This window comes from Natator depressus, chromosome 20 (assembly GCF_965152275.1).
Source record: "Natator depressus isolate rNatDep1 chromosome 20, rNatDep2.hap1, whole genome shotgun sequence".
NCBI classification, from domain to species: Eukaryota; Metazoa; Chordata; order Testudines; family Cheloniidae; genus Natator; species Natator depressus.
In genome coordinates, this window is record NC_134253.1 from 19816795 (window position 1) to 19833528 (window position 16734).

The following is a 16734-nucleotide window of genomic DNA, read 5'->3' on the forward strand; positions in this document are numbered from 1 at the left end:
CCTCATCACAGAGCAGACAGCATGGGCAGTGGTAGGGAAGCTTCTCCATAGTCCCCTCCCCAACTTGCCCCACTCTGAACTGGAGGAACCCAACTCCTGTTGGGAAAGTTATTCAGCCTCCCTGGCTCAGTCATGGCTTTTCTGCTAAGATAGTCAAGTAGGATGTAACAGAAGGGAGGATTGTTATGATCTAGACACTTGTCCATTAAGAACTGGACTGAGACCAATTTATTTCACATATGCCACTAGACAGGCTATAAAGATTTTCGGTCACTATCAGGTCAGATCTGCACTGGAGACCCACCTCTCTCATGGCCACTATCTTTCCTCTCTAAGCCATCCAGATTCCCAACTAGATCTCATTCAACACACACAGTTTATGGCATAATGCACAATTCCCATTTTAATGCTAAAATCTCTGGCAGATAACACATGTAATGCAAGCCAGTTGCTTCTCAGATGCTTAGGAGAATTTCCATGGACACAGAATGAATGAAACTCAAGCCTTCAAGGACTCCTGCTACTTCAGGATCATGAAGCACTACAGGTAAAGGGTTGCTTATGGAATAATAGAGCATTAAAACAATCTAACATTAACAGCAAAAGTTACGTTAGAACTCCGTTAGCCCAAGAGTTCCCAAAGTGAGTTTACAGAGCCAAAGGAGTCTACTATTTTCTCACCAATGTCTTCCTCAATGCAGCTTTTGTCATCACAGCTTGATATATGATGGCTGATCTCAGCTCGGGGAACCTGATGGCGGGCATTAAAGGGGCATGTGGCTAGCTGCTTTGCAATTTCAGGGTGGTTCTAGAGAAACAGAAAAAGCATGTGCTATCTCACTGAATTCACCCAAACCCTTGTGTTTTCTAATCACTAGTGAAGGGTTTGTGCAATCTGCATCCTGAAATAGGTTGAAAAAATTAAAACAAGGAAAGTCAAACTTAGTTCAGGTCCTGAGCACAAAAGCAGTGGAAAAACAGCAAAGCATACGCATCCTTTATGATACAGCCTATGTTTGTTTATTTTTACATTTAAACTACGCCCTGAATTTATCTGACTGAAGATCAGCCCCAGAACAAGCACAGTGAAACTGTTGCAGTGTCAGCACTGGCATGGTTCAATGCACAGATGAAATTGCCCTAAGAAGCCGACCTGGGGAGTAAGTGCTTTGAAACCCTAAATAATTCAGCCACTTTATTTTTAAATTAAGTAAGCGACAAACTAGAGAACAAGAAGAAAGTCAAGGGAAGTGTGAATGATGGAGGCAACCTAGTGACAGAGGATGTGGAAAAAGCTAATGTACTTTTTTTGCCTCTGTCTTCACGAACAAGGTCAGCTCCCAGACTACTGCACTGGGCAGCACAGCGTGCGGAGGAGGTGACCAGCCCTCTGTGGAGAAAGAAGTGGTTCGGGACTATTTAGAAAAGCTGGACGAGCACAAGTCCATGGGGCTGGATGTGCTGCATCCGAGAGTCCTAAAGGAATTGGCGGATACGACTGCAGAGCCACTGGCCATTCTCTTTGAAAACTCATGGTGATCGGGGGAGGTCCCGGATGACTGGAAAAAGGCTAATGTAGTGCCCATCTTTAAAAAAGGAAAGAAGGAGGATCCAGGGAACTACAGGCCAGTCAGCCTCACCTCAGTCCCTGGAAAAATCATGGAGCAGGTCCTCAAGGAATCAATTCCGAAGCACTTAGAGGAGAGGAAAGTGATCAGGAACAGTCAGCATGGAGTCACCCAGGGCAAGTCATGCCCGACTAATCTAATTGCCTTCTATGACGAGATAACTGGTTCTGTGGATGAAAGGAAAGCAGTGGACATGTTATTCCTTGACTTTAGCAAAGCTTTTGACATGGTCTCCCACAGTATTCTTGCCAGCAAGTTAAAGAAGTATGGACTGGATGAATGAACTATAAGGTGGATAGAAAGCTGGTTAGATTGTCGGGCTCAACGGGTAGCGATCAATGGCTCCATGTCTAGCTGGCAGCCGGTATCAAGTGGAGTGCCCCAAGGGTCGGTCCTGGGGCCGGTTTTGTTCAATGTCTTCATAAATAATCTGGAGGATGGCGTGGATTGCACCCTCAGCAAGTTTGCAGATGACACTAAACTGGGAGGAGAGGTAGATACACTGGAGGGTAGGGATAGAATACAGAGGGACCTAGACAAGTTGCAGGATTGTGCCAAAAGAAATCTGATGAGGTTCAACAGGGACAAGTGCAGAGTCCTGCACTTCGGAGCGAAGAATCCCATGCACCGCTACAGACTAGGGACCGAATGGCTCGGCAACAGTTCTGTAGAAAAGGACCTAGGGGTGACAGTGGACGAGAAGCTGGATATGAGTCAACAGTGTGCCCTTGTTGCCAAGAAGGCCAATGGCATTTTGGGATGTATAAGTAGGGGCATTGCCAGCAGAGCTAGGGACGTGATCGTTGCCCTCTACTCGACATTGGCGATGCCTCATCTGGAGTACTGTGTCCAGTTTTGGGCCCCACTCTACAAGAAGGATGTGAAAAAATTGGAAAACGTCCAGCGGAGGGCAACAAGAATGATTAGGGGACTGGAACACATGACTTATGAGGAGAAACTGAGGGAACAGGGATCGTTTAGTCTGCAGAAGAGAAGAAGGAGGGGGGGATTTGATAGCTGCTTTCCAATACCTGAAAGGGGGTTCCAAAGAGGATGGATATAGACTGTTCTCAGTGGTACCAGATGACAGAACGAGGAGTAATGGTCTCAAGTCGCAGTGGGGGAGGTTTAGGTTGGATATTAGGAAAAACTTTTTCACTAGGAAGGTGGCGAAGCACTGGAATGGGTTACCTAGGGAGGTGGTGGAATCTCCTTCCTTAGAAGTTTTTAAGGTCAGGCTTGACAAAGCCCTGGCTGGGATGATTTAGTTGGGGATTGGTCCTGCTTTGAGCAGGGGGTTGGACTAGATGACCTCCTGAGGTCCCTTCCAACCCCGATATTCTATGATAAGTCTCTGCCTGCGCTAGAGCTTAAGTCTTTGCAGTTAATTTAACCCTCCTGAAACAGGAGGGAAGTTACTCAATGTTCCAGCTGAGGCCACATCTATATTGGGAGCATTTTGCCAGTATAGGTAAACTAGTGTGGACATAAAAGAGCACTACTGGCCCCCACTGAATGAAGAGCCTTTACCCTTAGAAAAGAGCAAGAATACAAAGAGGAAGAACCCACTGCTCAGGCTTGCTCTGCATGGCTTTTATATTACTAGAGCTATGTTGGCTAGGGGCGTGATTCCTAACCAATACAATCAGACCAGGACATCATCTTTACACGTGGATGCAGTTATACCGGTATAAGTGCGCTTATACCAGTACAACTAATATACACTAGCACTGGAGAGCTTAAAATAAGATACTAGACTGAGAGGACAAAAGAAAGGAGCAGATTCTCCTCTTAAATATACAGCATTCTCGCCCAGGATAGAAGACTGCGAAGAGGGACTTGCAGACAGATGTACACTGAATAGAGTTATTAGCAATATAAAAAAAAAGATGGCTTAGCAGCTCTCCTGCTCTGATTGCAAAGTAAAGAATTAACTGCAACATCAGATCACTTCTGCTTTGGCCAGCCAGAAGGCATCCATATAACACTGGCTGCATTTGCTCCATGGCCTGAAGTGGGAAGTAAATAGCCTGGTCCCATGAGTGAACTGTTGGAAGAGAATAGGATCCCATCACTGAGCTAGGTATTCTGAAGAACCTGTTTCGCCTTTCTTCAGGGTAAATGCACTGATCCGAAGGGCATTACTAAATATGAACTGGATGCTTTTACGAAGTGGTAAATGGATGAGCGATATAAATATGAAATAAAGACGGCTTCTTCCAGCCCAATAGCAAGTGAATGCATCCTTCTAGCAAAAGGCAGCACAGCATACTGAGCTCACCATGCATTAGCATTTGCAAAAATATGATTTCCCAAGTGCATTAGAGACCTTAACATCCCATCCTACCTTCCTGCACTTTATAAGATGATAGGGAAACCGACAGGCCCTGATTTGATGATATTTATCATAGGGACATTGTATTAACCTCTCTGGATCCAAAGCATCAACTGGAAGAGAAGGAATAAAAAGACAAAAGAAAAAACATTCTGTAAAACAAGATTTAAGTTCATCATCAACACAATTAACAAGAGTGGAAGCATACTAGGTACTGGAACTGCCCTCTAACGGGGTTAAGCCATCAATTTTTAATAGCCGAGACAAAAATGCTAAACTGCTAAGTTGGCACTCGCTGTGTGTACCCAACCAAATTCACTTCGGATTTTGGGCGAGTGGAATATTCAATTAAAAATGAGGAAAGCGCAATCAGTAGTGCAGAGTGGCCAGTACATATTAATGACTATACTTATGCAGAACAGTGAGCTGGAAATAAACATTACTATAAAAACCCTTGAAGCTACCAAATTAGCTAGTTGTACAGTAGTGACATGCTAAGGATTGGCAGAAGCACGGCATTCTGAAGTAAATCCTTTTGCATTTACCTTCAGACTCCAAGGCCATCTCTGCTGGATTAAGAAAAAAATCAAACTGAAACAAACATGTCTGGAGTAAAGGATGCAATTTGCACTACAGTGCACTTGGCCCTGTAAAGTGCAGAGGTTGGCAGGTGCTTAAGAGCCCAACACTCACTGAACATAGTGAGGGCCTAAGTCACAGGCACTTTTTGAAAATGTTCCCTCCTAGTCCATACTATGACCCAGAGACAGGCATGAATCACCTTAATCACTTAACAGTTACACAGAAGGGACAAGGTAGGGGAGGACCAACTTCTGATAGTGAGACACACAAGCTTTCAAGCATACATAGACCTCTTCTTCAGGATTCAGTTTGTGTCCATGCAGCAGCTTTCTTGCCATCACAAATGTGTCTCCCCTCACACCTTCCATGCTATTTATCCATGTTTGTATCAGAGTACAGAGGGCATGCACAGAAAGGAACATGGGCCAACGGACTGTGGGAGGTTTTCTAGATAGCTGGAAGTAAGGGGGACAGGCCAGATTGATTACATAAATCAGTGTTTTTCAACCTTTTTGATACCAGGGACCAGCTTAGAATCATAGAATATCAGGGTTGGAAGGGACCTCAGGAGGTCATCTAGTCCAACCCCCTGCTCAAAGCAAGACCAACACCAACTAAATCATCCAAGCCAAGGCTTTGTCAAGCCGGGCCTTGAAAACCTCTAAGGATGGAGTTTCCACCATCTCCCTAGGTAACCCATTCCAGTGCTTCACCACCCTCCTAGTGAAATAGTGTTTCCTAATATCCAACCTAGACCTCCCTCACTGCAACTTGAGACCATTGCTTCTTGTTCTGTCATCTGCCACCACTGAAAACAGCTTTGCTCTATCCTCTTTGGAACCCCCCTTCAGGTAGTTAAAGACTGCTATCAAATTCCCCCTCACTCTTCACTTCTGCAGACTAAATAACCCCAGTTCCCTCAGCCTCTCCTTGTAAGTCATGTGCCCCAGCTCCTTAATAATTTTTGTTGCCCTCCGCTGGACTCCCTCCAATTTGTCCACATCCCTTCTGTAGAGGGGGGACCAAAACTGGACGCAACGCTCCAGGTGTGGCCTCACCAGTGCCAAATGGAGGGGAATAACCACTTCCCTCGATCTGCTGGCAATGCTCCTACTAATACAGCCCAATATACCATTGGCCTTCTTGACAACAAGGGCACACTGCTGACTCATATCCAGCTTCTCATCCACTGTAATCCCCAGGTCCTTTTCTACACTGTAGCAGTGCATGGGATTTCCTTCCTTCCTTCCCAAGTGCAGAGTTCTGCACTTGTCCTTTTTGAACCTTATCAGATTTCTCTTGGCCCAATCCTCCAATTTGTCTAGGTCACTCTGGACCCTTCCCTACCTTCCAGCGTATCTACTTCTCCTCCCAGTTTAGTGTCATCTGCAAACTTGCTGAGGATGCAATTAATCCCATCATCCAGATCATTAATAAAGATGTTGAACAAAACCAGCCCCAGGACTGACCCCTGGGGCACTCCGAATGATACCAACTGCCAACTAGACATGGAGCCATTGATCACTACCCGTTGAGCCCGACAATCTAGCCAGCTTTCTATCCACCTTATAGACCATTCATCCAATCCACACTACTTTAACTTGCTGGCAACAATATTGTGGGAGACCGTATCAAAAGCTCTGCTAAAGTCAAGATATATCACATGCACTGCTTTCCCCATATCCACAGAACCAGTTATCTCATCACGGAAGGCAATCAGGTTGGTCAGGCATCACTTGCCCGTGGTGAATCCAAAGCTTGCAGCCTTTCTAAACAGTGTCAGGGAGATCTGAGGGACAGGCCATTGAGAAAGACTGACACAGGTACTTAGGACAAATGGCTACTTGTGACGAAGTGGAAAGTGTCCTAGTGTTTGTATGAATACTGTGCGCGCCTCAGTTTTCCCTATGCGTTGCACAAGTATCTAGGTGGGGGGAGAAGGGTGTGGGACCTTTGCAGATACCCCGAGAGGGAAGGTGCAAGTGCCATCTAGCTCCCTGGGCCCAGACAATAGTTGTATCCTGGCAACTGATTTTCGGGGCCCATCCTCTGCAAGAGCCAGTCAGAGGAATTGGAGAACAAAGGGAGGTGGAGGCCAGGTGACCGGTTTGCCTGGGGAACAGCATACAAGATGGAGGAGGGGCAACTGGGTGTGACTGTAGGTGGACTGCTGGAGGCTGGTCAGACTCCTGGTTTGGGACTCAGGAGGAGAGCCCATGGCTCTGGGGCGCCTCAAGTTGAACTTTGCTGTAACTTCCTGCTTTCTGTGCTAAATAGATTCTGCTCTATGCTGTGTTCCAGACGACTAATAAACCCTTCTGTTTTACACCGCTGGCTGAGAGTCACTCCTGACAGCTGAAGTCGGGGGTGCATGGCCCCTTTGGAGGGCGTGTAAGGTTTCCCCAGGTGTCCTATTCAGGTGGCTCACTGCAGGGAGCTTATGGCGTGCGACAGGGATGCTGAATGCTCCGAGGTCAGACCAAGGAGGAGCTGAAGCCCAGGAGGCTTGTCCTAGTGAGAGTGTGCCCCGAGGAGTCGTCACACTGCAAGAGGGTCCTGGTCCGGGGGCTAGTCTTCACCAGACTCACTGCAGCTGCGCTAATGTAGGGCAGTAGTGTAAACGCACTATGAAGACCAGAGAGCGCTTTCCTGTCAGCATAATTACTCCACCTCAGTGAAAGGTGGAAGCTATGACAGAATGAGAGTGTGTCCCACTGACTTAGTGCTGGTGCGGACAGCTCAGGGGGGTGGCTTTTTCATATCCATGACCGACACAAGTTACATCAACTTAAGCGGAAGCGTAGACAAGCCCTGAACTTCATTCAATGGTTCCAGAGCACCAAGCCCGTGCACCCACGAACTACTACTATGGGGGGAAAAAGTCCCCAATGCCTCAAACCAACACCATATACCTGGCTAGGCCTCTGGAGAGGGCAGCACCCTTACCTGACCATGGTACTAATTAGGGCTGTCGATTAATCACAGTTAACTCACGCGATTAACTCAAAAAAAATTTAAAAAAAAAAAATGAATCGCACAGTTACATTTCAATTGGTATTCTATTGTGTGTGTGTATTAAACATTTTCGGGTGTATTCTACATTTTCAAATATATTGATTTCAATTACAACACAGAATACAAAATGTACAGTGCTCACTCTATTCTATTTATTACAAATATTTGCACTGTAAAAATGATAAACAAAAGAAATCTCATTTTTCAATTCACCTCATACAAGTACTGACGTGCAATCTCTTTATCGTGAAAGTGCAACTTACAAATATAGATTTTTCTGTTACATAACTGCACCCAAAAACAAACCCAATGTAAAACTTTAGACCTTACAAGTCTCCTCACTCCTACCTCTTGTTCAGTCAGTCACTGAGAGAAACAAGTCTGTTGACATTTATGGGAGATATGCTGCCCACTTCTTATTCACAATGTCACCTGAAAGTGAGAACAGGCGTTTGTATGGCACTTTTGTAGCCGGCATTGCAAGGTGTTTACATGCCAGAGGTGCTGAACATTCGTATGCCCCTTCATGCCTCGGCCACTGTTCCAGAGGACATGCTTCCATGAGGATGACACTTGTTAAAAAAATAATGGGTTAAATAACGTGTGACTGAATTCCTTGGGGGAGAGCGGTGCGCCCCCTGCACTGTTTCACCCGCATGCTGCCACAGATTTTCTGTTATAGCAGTCGCAGATGAATACCCAGCAAATGATGTTCATTTTAAGAACACTTTCACTGCAGATATGACCAAACACAAAGAAGGTACCAATCTGAGATTTCTAAAGATAGCTACAATACTCGACCCAAGGTTTAAGAATCTGAAGTGCCTTCCAAAATCTGAGAGAAACGAGGTGTGGAGCATGCTTTCAGAAGTCTTAAAAGAGCAATACTCCAATGTGGAAACTACAGATCTAAACCACCAAAAGAGAAAATCAGCCTTCTGCTGGTGGCATCTAACTCAGATGATGAAAGTGAACATGTGTGGGCCACACTGCTTTGGATCGTTATTGAGCAGAACTCATCAGCGTGGACACATTTTCTCCTGCAAATGTAAACAAACTTGTTTGTCTTAGCAATTGGCTGAACAAGAAGCAAGACTGAGTGTACTTGTAGGCTCTAAAGTTTTACATTGCATTCTCAAACAAAACAATTTTTTTTGTACATAATTCTACATTTGCGAGTTCAACTTTCATGATAAAGAGATTGCACTATATTACTTGTATTAGGTCAAGTGAAAAACACTATTTCTTTTGTTTTTTGTACAGTATAAATATTTGTAATGAAAAATAAATATAAGTGAGCACTGTACACTCTGTATTCTGTGTTGTAATTGAAATAAATATATTTGAAAATGTAGAAAACATCCACAAATGTTTAAATGGTATTCTATTATTTTTAAGTGCGCGATTACATTTTTCAATTGCTTGACAGCCCTAGTACTAACAGGATATTAACCATGTTGCGTCTGGAGCAAAACGCATTTTGGAGCCAGCCACTGGTAATAAAGTCTATTATGAATTATGGCAAGGACAGGGCCTTGATAAGAACCGTCACTTCACTGGGATGATCCCCAGGAAATTGATTTAGGCCCTGGCTGCACAAGACATGACTGTAGCTTTATAACCAGTTTGTACCCCACACAGCAAATTTGATCTGCTAGTTGGATCATCCATTTCTCCACACCACAGACATGCTGCAGCTGGGGGACATAGTCCACTAGGTCAGTGTGGGAACTCACAAACCATGATGCACACTGTGGAGGACTGCAAAACGGCAACTTCCTGGAGCTCTTCATGCCTTGAACATCACTGATAAGAACGCTGCGGCTTGGCCGGATTGCATACACTAAATTAATAAAACGAACCACACACAGCTGAGTTACGCCCCCACTCCAGCCTTCCTGGCTCACAAAGGTTGGGGCATGATGTAGAGTATCTGCACCCAATACACTGCTTAGAAGCATTTGTCTCAGAACACCCAGGCCCCGACCCAACAACTACATATTACCCAGCCGGTCTCACACCCACCTTGAAAAACCTAGGTATTGTTTCTTGCTGTGATATTGACCCACATCATCCTTTATTGCCTCTAAAGTTTGTGTGGTTTTGAATTGCAAGACCACCGCTGCACCTCGTTTTGGGTCCCAGAATGAAAGAAGTTGTGAACTGCTGCTCTAATACACAGAAGCATATATTCACCAAACTTAATGCCTATAGCGGAAAGTTACTCCACTCCCTCCTTTAACCAAGTTTAAGATACTTTCAAAGATCTAAGCGATCTCTCACTGTATCTTTGCAGGAACCATGAATAGAAACAGAGAATTGCAGGACTGGAAGGGACCTCGAGAGGTCATCTAGGCCAGTTCCCTGCATGAATATTAGAAGCCAGCAAAGAAACACTTACCATAGTTGCCTTCTAAATCCATTTGACTGATGCTGAAAGAACTGAAGCTTTGTTGGAGGACGCTTTGAGCCAGTCTCTGAGTGTCACTCTCCTCCTAAAAATATGAACCCTACAGATGAAAAATGAGGAGATTCACAGATTTCTAAGGCCAGAAGAGAATTATGATAATCTAGGAGTGGTTTTTAACCTGCCACCGGCAGACCTCGGGGGGTTCACAGATTATGTCTAGGATTTCCAAAGGGGTCCTGCTCCTCCATTCAAAATTTTTTAGGAGTCCTCAAATGAAAAAAAGTTGAAAACTACTGATCTAGGCTGACCTTCTGTAGAACACAAGGCATAGGACTGCCAGGAATTAATTCCCATTTGACCTAGAGCAGATCTTTTTGAAATCAAAATTGGATGTCTTTCGAAAATTTGATGGAGAATCTACAACAGTTGGTAATTTTTCCAATGGTTAATTATCCTCACTGTTAAAAATAAACCTTATTTCCATTCTGCATTTTTCTAGCTTCAACTTCCAGGCACTGGAAATAACTTTAAAGTCATTTCAATTTATCCATCACAGCTATTAAGTGTCAAAGATCAACTGCACTACAGCAAGTGGTAGACTTTACAGCTACGCTGTGCAGGCATAGGATACAAGCTTATTCTTGGGGGCCCACGTATAATGTAGGGTACCGGGAACCACGTATTCTTGTGCTCCACAGAGAAAAGGTTTCCTCCAAGATGCTAAAATCCACAGATTTTTGTCTGAAACATCCTCTTTTCCCAATACATTTAAGAGGATTCAAAGAACCAGTTCCCAAGAAAAATTAAGCCATGTATTTGGGGAGCTCACTTATCTTTTCTTATACACACTTAAAGTAATACTCCATCCTGAGCCCCTCCACCTGCCTGAGAGGTCAACACTTTTACACCTACCTTGTGGCTCATGATCTGTATGAAGAACTTGGTTCCTGATGTTTTAGTTAAAACAAACAAACAAACAACACAAACAACACAAAGAGTTAGATTCTCTCCTGTCTTCACTGCAATTCATACAATTTGAATGCATCAGTCATCTAAAAAAAATCCTTCCCCCCAAGATTATAAGTCTAAATAAGAGAGAATTTAAAGGACTGCACAGTCTAGAGACAACCTGAATCTCAGATTTGGTTGCTCATCAGAAAATATGTTTGCTGCCCAGCCGGGGAAAGGGGAAGGGGGAGGGAGGGGAAAGGGCTACCCGGCTGGGGGGAGGGAAGAGGGAAGAGGTTACCGGCCCGGGGGAGGGGAGGGGAACCCGGCAGGAGGCGTTACCCAGCAGACTTTGCGCCGAACCGGAGGCGCGTGGTCTCAGTGCGAAGGCGGCTCCTGGAGCTCCGGAGCAGGCACCGCGAAGCTCCCGCGTCCTGCGCCGTGAGACTACAGCGAGGCTCCAACCCCCCCCTCCCCTCGGGCACCCCAGCGAGGCTCCAACCGCCGCCCCCCTTCAGGCACCCCAGCGAGGCTCCAACCCCCCCTCCCCTCGGGCACCCCAGCGAGGCTCCAACCCCCCCTCCCCTCGGGCACCCCAGCGAGGCTGCTCAAGTCAGCCCGCCCGCGGAAGGGGCGGGGCGGGAGGGGCCTGGGCACTCGGCGCAGGGGTTAGCTGGCACCCCCCAGGGTCGGGCTTGGATTGGAGCAGGCCGTGTTGGGAGGGCGGGGCGAACGGGGGAGTGCGGCTAAGGGGCCATGGTGCAGGCTGGGACAGCAGTGGTGGCAGGGGATGGAGCGCAGCCTGGATGGTAGAGCAGTGCATGCTGGGAACGTGGTTCAGAGGTGGAGCGGTGCAGGCTGGGACAGCAGGTGAGGGGCAGGAGCAGTGCATGCTGGGAACATGGGTCCGAGGTGGAGTGGTGCAGGCTGGGACAGCAGGTGATGGGCAGGAGCAGTGCGTGCTGGGAACGTGGGTCCGAGGTGGAGCAGTGCAGGCTGGGACAGCAGCCGAGGGCAGGAGCAGTGCATCCTGGGAACGTGGGTCAGAGGTGGAGCGGTGCAGGCTGGGGCAGCAGCGGAGGGGCAGGAGCAGTGCATGCTGGGAACGTGGGTCAGAGGTGGAGCGATGCAGGCTGGGACAGCAGGTGAGGGGCAGGAGCAGTGCATCCTGGGAACGTGGGTCCGAGGTAGAGCGGTGCAGGCTGGGGCAGCAGCGGAGGGGCAGGAGCAGTGCATGCTGGGAATGTGGGTCAGGGGTGGAGCAGTGTATGCTGGGACATCAGCTGAGAGGGGAGCAGTGCACTCTGGGAGTGCAGCTTGAGGGTCTGGGAGCTGTTTATGCTTTGGGTTACCAACTTTCTAATTGCACAAAACCAAACACCCTGCCCCTGCGCCTGCCCCTGCCCCTGCCCCTGCCCCCCTCTCACTACATTCCCCCTCCCTCGGTGGCTCGCTCTCCCCTGCCCTCAATCACTTTTGCTGGGCTGGGGCAGGGGATTGGAGTATGGGAGGGGTGAGGGCTCTAACTGGGGGTGCAGACTCTGGGGTGGGGCCAGAAATGAGGGGTTCAGGCAGGAGGGAGCTCTGGGCTGGGGCAGGGAGCTGGAGTGCGGGAGGAGGTGAGGGTTCCAGCTGGAGTGTGGGCTCTGGGGTGTGGCCAGGGATGAGGGGTTTGGGGTGCAGGAGGGGCTCCAGGCTGGGGCTGAGGAATTCAGAGTGTGGGAGGGGGCTGTGGGTTGAGGCAGGGGGTTGGGGTGCAGGATTGGGTATGGACTCCAGCTGGCGGTGCAGGCTCTGGGGTGGAGCTGGGGGTGCAAGACGGAGCTCTGGGTTTGGGGGAGTGGCTCAGGGCTGGAGCAGGGGGTTGGGGCACATGCTTACCTCAGTCAGCGGGGCTAAGGCAGGCTCCCTGCCTGTCCTGGCTCTGCGCTTGACTTGGAAGTGGCCAGCAGCAGGTCCAGCTCCTAGGCTGGGGGCCAGGAGGCTCGGTGCGCTGCTCTCACCCACAAGCACTGACACCCCCCCTGCCGCCCGCTCCCATTGGCTGCAGTTCCCAACCAATGGGAGTGTGGAGCTGGTGCTCAGGGTGGGGGCAGCACACAGAGCCCCATGGCTCCCGCTCCTAGGAGCTGGACCTGCTGGCCGCTTCTGGGGCGCAACGCAGTGCCAGGACAGGTTGGGACCAGCCTGCCTTAGCCCTGCAGCACCGCCGACCGGACTTTTAACGGGACCCTTTTCAGGGTCCCTTTCCAACTGGGCGTTCCAGTCAAAAACCAGACACCTGGCAACCCTATGTATGCTGGGAGTGTGGGCAAGTAGGGAGGGGTGTCTGCTCATGAGCTACGGGCTGCCCTGCTTAGACTAAGCTGCCCGGCCCATGCTGGGGCCTCTGGAAGTTGTCACTTCAGTACCATGATGTGCTTTTGCTCTGAAACGTGACTGGCTAAAAATGGCATCTCCTTAGCTGCCCTGGGGGTGTGTGTGTGTGTGTGTGTGTGTGTGTGTGTGTGTGTGTTGGAATCAGAGCTGTGACGGTAGTGACAAAAATGAGAAGGGGGAGGATTTGTTGCATTTTGCTCGTTTTAACTCATCAGAGCCAGCCCAGCTACAGGAGGGAGAGCTCAGATCTATTCTGCATCATCATTGTTATTATTTATTTGTATTAGCATAGTGCCCAGGAGCCCTAGTCATGGACAAAGATCTGTTGTGGAAGGCACTGTATAGTGATTAAACAAATGCAACATTAACAGAATTAATATCATATTGCCGCTATATAAATCCACACTACATCCATATCTTGAATACTGTGTGCAGATGTGGTCGCCCCATCTCAAAAAGATATATTGAAAATGGAAAAGATACAGAAAGGGGCAACAAAAATGATTAGGGGTATGGAACAGCTTCCTTATAAGGAGAGAGAAGACTAGGACTTTTCAGCTTGGAAAAGAAACGACTAAGGGGGGGGATATGATTGAGGTCTATAAAATCATGACTGGTGTGGAGAAACTAAATAAGGCAGTGCTATTTCTGCTTCTCATAACACAAGAACCAGAGGTCACCAAATGAAATTAATAGGCAACAGGCTTAAAACAAACAAAAGGAAGTATTTCTTCACACAATGCACAGTCAACCTGTGGAACTCCTTGCCAGAGGAAGTTGTGAAGGCCAAGACTATAACAGGGTTTAAAAAAGAACTAGATTAATTCATGAATTAGTCAGGATGAGCAGGGATGCAAACCCAAGCTCTGAAGTGTACCTAGCCTCTGTTTGCCAGAAGCTGGGAATGGGCCAACAATAGGTAAGGAGGAATTCTAGGCTACCCTTAGCTGTATGGTTATGACACTGTCTGACCCCCCTACTGGGTCCCAAGGCCATAGAGCCATTCAGCCAAATGGATGGTATTGAGATGGGGGACTATGACCTGTTCAAAGAGGCTTTGCTGCTGAAGTATGAACTGACCCCCAAGGCGTACAGGAAACGATTCCGGGGTGTACGCAAGACCCCAGGTGTCACTTACAAGGAGGTCGCCAATCTGCTGGGGGAATATCCCTGTAGGTGTGGGAAGGGCACAGGGGCCACTACCACAGAGGAGGGGTGTAACCTGGTGGGGTTGGGGCAGCTGTATGACATCTGCCCTCCAGACCTTAGGATGTGGTTAGTGGACTGGAAGCCTAAAGATCTGCGCAGTGCAGGGGCACTATTGGATGAGTTTGTGAACAGCAGATAGGGGGCAGGAGGGAGTTCCACATCAGGAATTATGATGTGATTGGAATAACAGAGACTTGGTGGGATAACTCACATGACTGGAGTACTGTCATGGATGGATATAAACTGTTCAGGAAGGACAGGCAGGGCAGAAAAGGTGGGAGAGTTGCACTGTATGTAAGGGAGCAGTATGACTGCTCAGAGCTCAAGATTGAAACTGCAGAAAAACCTGAGTGTTTCTGGATTAAGTTTAGAAGCGTGAGCAACAAGGGTGATGTCGTGGTGGGAGTCTGCTATAGACCACCGGACCAGGGGGATGAGGTGGACGAGGCTTTCTTCCAGCAACTCACAGAAGTTACTAGATCGCAGGCCCTGGTTCTCATCAGGGTGACTGAAGTCTCCCATATCTGCTGGGAGAGCAATACAGCGGTGCACAGACAATCCAGGAAGTTTTTGGAAAGTGTAGGGGACAATTTCCTGGTGCAAGTGCTGGAGGAACCAACTAAGGGCAGAGCTCTTTTTGACCTGCTGCTCACAAACCGGGAAGAATTAGTAGGGGAAGGTAAAGTGGATGGGAACCTGGGAGGCAGTGACCATGAGATGGTCGAGTTCAGGATCCTGACACAGGGAAGAAAGGAGAGCAGCAGAATACGGACCCTGGACTTCAGAAAAGCAGACTTTGACTCCCTCAGGGAACTGATGGGCAGGATCCCCTGGGAGAATAACATGAGGGGGAAAGGAGTCCAGGAGAGCTGGCTGTATTTTAAAGAATCCTTATTGAGGTTACAGGGACAAACCATCCCGATGTGTAGAAAGAATAGTAAATATGGCAGGCGACCAGCTTGGCTTAACAGTGAAATCCTTGCTGATCTTAAAACACAAAAAAGAAGAAGCTTACAAGAAGTGGAAGAGTGGACAAATGACCAGGGAAGAGTATAAAAATATTGCTCGGGCATGCAGGAGTGAAATCAGGAAGGCCAAGCCACACCTGGAGTTGCAGCTAGCAAGAGATGTTAAGAGTAACAAGAAGGGTTTCTTCAGGTATGTTAGCAACAAGAAGAAAGTAAAGGAAAGTGTGGGCCCCTTACTGAATGAGGGAGGCAACCTACTGGCAGAGGATGTGGAAAAAGCGAATGTACTCAATGCTTTTTTTGCCTCTGTCTTCACGAACAAGGTCAGCTCCCAGACTACGGCACTGGGCAGCACAGCATGGGGAGGAGGTGACCAGCCCTCTGTGGAGAAAGAAGTGGTTCGGGACTATTTAGAAAAGCTGGGCGAGCACAAGTCCATGGGGCCTGATGCACTCCATCCGAGAGTGCTAAAGGAGTTGGCGGATGTGATTGCAGAGCCATTGGCCATTCTCTTTGAAAACTCATGGCGATCGGGGGAAGTCCCGGACGACTGGAAAAAGGCTAATGTAGTGCCCATCTTTAAAAAAGGGAAGAAGGAGGATCCTGGGAACTACAGGCCAGTCAGCCTCACCTCAGTCCCTGGAAAAATCATGGAGCAGGTCCTCAAGGAATCAATTCTGATGCACTTAGAGGAGAGGAAAGTGATCAGGAACAGTCAGCATGGATTCACCCAGGGCAAGTCATGCCTGACTAATCTAATTGCCTTCTATGACGAGATAACTGGCTCTGTGGATGAAGGGAAAGCGGTGGACGTGTTGTTCCTTGACTTTAGCAAAGCTTCTGACACGGTCTCCCACAGTGTTCTTGCCAGCAAGTTAAAGAAGTATGGGCTGGAAGAATGGACTATAAGGTGGATAGAAAGCTGGCTAGATTGTCGGGCTCAACGGGTAGTGATCAATGGCTCCATGTCGAGGTGGCAGCCGGTATCAAGTGGAGTGCCCCAAGGGTCGGTCCTGGGGCCGGTTTTGTTCAATATCTTCATAAATAATCTGGAGGATGGTGTGGATTGCACCCTCAGCAAGTTTGCAGATGACACTAATCTGGGAGGAGAGGTAGATATGCTGGAGGGTAGGGATAGGATACAGAGGGACCTAGACAAGTTGGAGGATTGTGCCAAAAGAAATCTGATGAGGTTCAACAAGGACAAGTGCAGAGTCCTGCACTTCGGAGGGAAGAATCCCATGCACCGCTACAGACTAG

General features: G+C 48.0%; 1 pseudogene; it reads right to left on the minus strand.

The window, feature by feature from the left end:
- Positions 1–16734, minus strand: part of LOC141975319 (uncharacterized) — a 187527-nt pseudogene that overhangs the window by 133797 nt on the left and 36996 nt on the right.